Here is a 4,243-nt window from a genome sequence, read left to right as displayed (position 1 = left end):
CATCATATCAAAAAAATAATACACCACGACCAAGTAGGATTCATACCAGGTATGCAAGGATGGTTCAACATTAGAAAATCAATCAATGTAATCCATCTAGTTAGTGAATAAACCTCTCACTCCCTCCCCACCCTCGTAACTGTCAAAGAATGATTTCTTCTATGTTTAAACCTTTTCTGGAGTTCTTATAATATTTGTCTTATACAATATTTGTCTTTTCGTAACTGGCTAAATTTACTCAGCGTAATGCATTCCAGATTCCTCCATGTTATAAAATTTACAAGGCTTAATCGTTGTTCTTTATCGTTGCGTAGTATTCCATTGTACAAATATACCATAATTTGTTTATCCATTCATCAGCTGATGGGCACCTGGGTTGTTTCCATATTTTGGCTATCGTGAACAGTGCTGCAATGGACATGGGTATGCATATATCTATTTATTTGATGGGTCTTATTTCTCTACGATATATTCCAAGGAGTAGGACTGTGGGACTCAATGGTACTTCTATGTCTAGCTTTTTAACAAAACGCCAAATACATTTCCAAAGTGACTGTACTATTTTACATTCCCACCAACAGTGTATAAACGTTCCAGTTTCTCCACAACCTTTCCAACATCTATTATTTTCTGTTTTTTGGATTATTTCTAGCCTTATTGGGTTAAGATGGTATCTCACTGCAGTTTTGATTTGCTTTTATCTAATGGCTAATGATAATGATCATTTCTTCATGTGTCTATTTGCAGCCTGAATATCTTCTTTGGTGAAGTGCCTGTTCGTATACTTTGTCCATTTTTAATTGGGTTATTTATATTTTAATTGTTGAGGTTTTCCAGTATCCTGTAGATTTTAGAGATTAGATGTTGATCAGATTCAGCGTAGCCATTTTTTTTACCAGTCTCTAGGTTGTCTTTTAACTCTTTTGGTGTAGTCTTTTGACAAGCATAAGTGCTTGATGTTTAGGAGCTCCCAGTTATCTAGTTTCTCTTCTGGTGTTTGTGCTTTGTTACTTAAGGTTCGTATTCTGTTTATGTCATGTTTTAGCTCTTCTAGCCTTGTCTCTATATTTTCTTCCGTGATCTTTATCTTTTTAGATTTTATATTTAGGTCTTTGATCAATTTTGAGTTAGTTTTTGTGCATGGTGTGAGGTATGGGTCTCGTTTCAGTTTTTTCCAGATGGATGTCCAGTTATACCAGCACCATGTGTTAAAGGGACTGTCTCTTCCCCAACTGATGAACTTTGGGCCTTTGTGAAATATCAGCTCCTCATAGGTGAATGAAGTTATGTTTGGATCCTCAATTCTGTTCTATTGGTCTGTGTATCTGCTTTTGTACTACTGCTGGGCTGTTTTTACTACCGTAGTGACACAATAGGTTCTAAAATCAGGTAGTATGAGGCCTCCCACTTTGTTCTTCTTCTCCAGTAATGCTTTACTTATCCAGAACCTCTTCCTTGTCCGTATGAAGTTGGTGATTTTTTTTTGCATCTCATTAAAAATGCAGTTGGAATTTGAGTCAGGATTGCATCCTATCTGTAGATCGCTTTGTGTAAACTTGAGATTTTCAGGATGTTGAATCTTCCTATCCCTGAGGAAGATATGTTTTCCTACTTATGCATGTTTCTTTTGGTTTCTTGCAGTAGTATCTTGTAGTTTTCATTGTATAGGTCTTTTACATCTCTAGTTAGATTTATTCCTAAGTATATTATCTTCTTAGGGTCTATTGTAAATTGTATTGATTTGGAGATTTCCTCTTGGAAGTTATCTTTGTTGTTGTAGAGGAATCCAACTTTTTTTATGTTTATAATGATTAGTTTTTCCGTCTCTTTAAAGAATGTTGTTGGTATTTGGATCAGGAGTGTGTTGTATTTGTACATAGCTTTGGTAGAATTATTATTTTCACAACTTTGAGTGTATCTGTCCATAAGCATGGTATGTTTTCTCATTTATTTAGATCTGTTTTGGTTTCTTCTACTAGTGATTTGTAGTTTTCTTTGTATAGGTCTTTTCCATCCTTGGTTAGATTTATCATTAAGTATTTTATTTTTGGGGACTATTTTAAATGATATTGCTTTCAAGATTTCCTTTTCATCATTTTCTTTATTAGTGTGTAGGAATCCAACTGATTAAGAAAGTTTATCTTATACCTTGCTAATCTGCTGAATCTTTCTATTAGTTTCACTAGTTTTCTCATGAAGTCTTCTGGGATTTCATATCATTTATATTATATCATTTAAAAATAGTGACAGTATAACTTCTTCCTTACCAATTTGGATAGTCTTTATTTCTTTTTCTTGCCTTATTGCTCTAGCTGGGACTTCCAGAACAATATTAAATAGGAGTGGTCATAAAGGGCATACTTGTCTTGTTCCTGTTCTCAAGGGGAATATTTTCAGCCTCTCTCCGTTAAGAATGATGTTGACATTTGGTTTTGCATAGGTGCCCTTTATCATGTCAAGAAATAGCCCTTTTATATTTTATTGACAGTTTTATCAGGAATGTGTGCTAGACTTTGTCTAATTCTTTTTCTACATCAACAGAGATGATCATGTGATTCTTTCCTTTCCTTTATTTATGTGGTGGATTACATTGATTGATTTTCTAATGTTGAACTATCCTTGCATGCTTGGTATGAATCCTACTTGTTCGTGGTGTATTACTTTTTTTGATATGATGCTGAATTTTCCTGACTAGAATTTTGTTGAAAATTTTTGCTTGTATATTCATAAGAGATATTGGTCTGTAATTTTCTTTTTCTGTGGCGTCTTTGCTGGTTTTGGTATCTGGGTTACCCTGGCTTCATAAAATGAATTCAGAGATGTCACTTCATTTTCAATACTCTGAGATAGTTTGAGTAGTACTGGTATAAGCTCTTCTCTGAATGTCTGATAGAATTTTCAAGTGAGGTCATCTGGTCCAAGGTTTATTTTTTGTTGTTGTTGGGAGTTTTTTTGTTACCTTTTCAGTTTCTTCTCTTTTTATGGGTCTGTTCAGATTTTCAGCATCATTTTGTGTTAGTTTGGGTCGGTAGTGTGTTTGTAGAAATATATCCATTTCCTCTAGGTTTTCATTTTTGCTTGAGTATAGTTTTTCTCATAATACCTTGTTAGAATACTTTTTAATTTTAGTTGGGTATGTTGTAATGTCCCCAGTTGCATTTCTTATATGGGTTATTTGTGTCCTTTCCTGTATTTCTTTTATGGGCGTCGCCAGTAGTTTGTCGATTTTGTTGATCCTTTCCAAGAACCAAATCTCTTTTTTGTTGAATATTTTTATACTTATTCTAGTCTCTGTTTCATTTATTTCTGCTCTGATCTATATTATTTCCCCTCTTCTGGTGGCTATGGCCTTTTCTTGCTGTTCTCTTTCTATTTGGTTGAGTTGTGCAGTTAATTTTTTATTTTCTCCCTTTCCTCATTTTTTTTTGCATGAACAATTTTTTTTTATTGTACTTCAGGTGAAGTCTTACATAACAAATAGTTTCTCATGAAACAGTAGTACACATGTTATATGACACTGATTAACAACCACACAACATGTCAACCCTCTAACTTCTCAACCTTTTTTTTTGATGAAAATACACATAGCCAAAGATACACCATTTCAAAAATTTCTACATGCACTCTTCAGTGACATTGACTACGCTCTTCCAATTGTGTTGTTTTTCGCACTTAAGATGGAGGCTTACAGAACAAAACTGTTTCTCATTTAACAATTACTACAAATGTTGCCTTAGGACAATGGTTAACAATCTCACAACACATCAACAATATCCTTACTCAAACTTGGGTTCCCTATCACCAGCTTCCTTGTCCCCTTCTACCTTATGGCCCTTGTCACTGGACTCTTGTACCTCGTCAGTCTCATTTGGTTTTACGGGGCTGTCCACTCCCAGGCTGAATGGTGCACTTCAGAGGTAAATTCACCACTGAGCTAAAAGGGTGTCTAGGGGCCATACTCTTGGGGTTTCCCCAGTCTCCTTTAGGCCAGTAAATCTGGTATTTTTTTTTTGTGAGTTAGAATTATGCTCTACATCAGTCTCCAGCTATGTCCAGAACCCTCTGTTGTGATCCTGGTCAGAGCAGTCAGTGGTGGTAGCAAGACACCATCGAGCTGTACTGGACTTAGTACGGTGGAGGCCTTGGTAGCTGTGGACAATTAGTCCTTCGACTAATATTTTCCTTGTATCCTGTTCTCTTCATTCTCCCTTGCTCCCGAAGGGATGAGACCAGTGGAGTATCT

This window comes from Trichechus manatus, unplaced genomic scaffold, assembly GCF_000243295.1.
Source record: "Trichechus manatus latirostris isolate Lorelei unplaced genomic scaffold, TriManLat1.0 scaffold00053, whole genome shotgun sequence".
Lineage (NCBI taxonomy): Eukaryota > Metazoa > Chordata > Mammalia > Sirenia > Trichechidae > Trichechus > Trichechus manatus.
The sequence above is the reverse complement of the archived record's forward strand: the minus strand, read 5'-3'. Positions refer to the sequence as shown.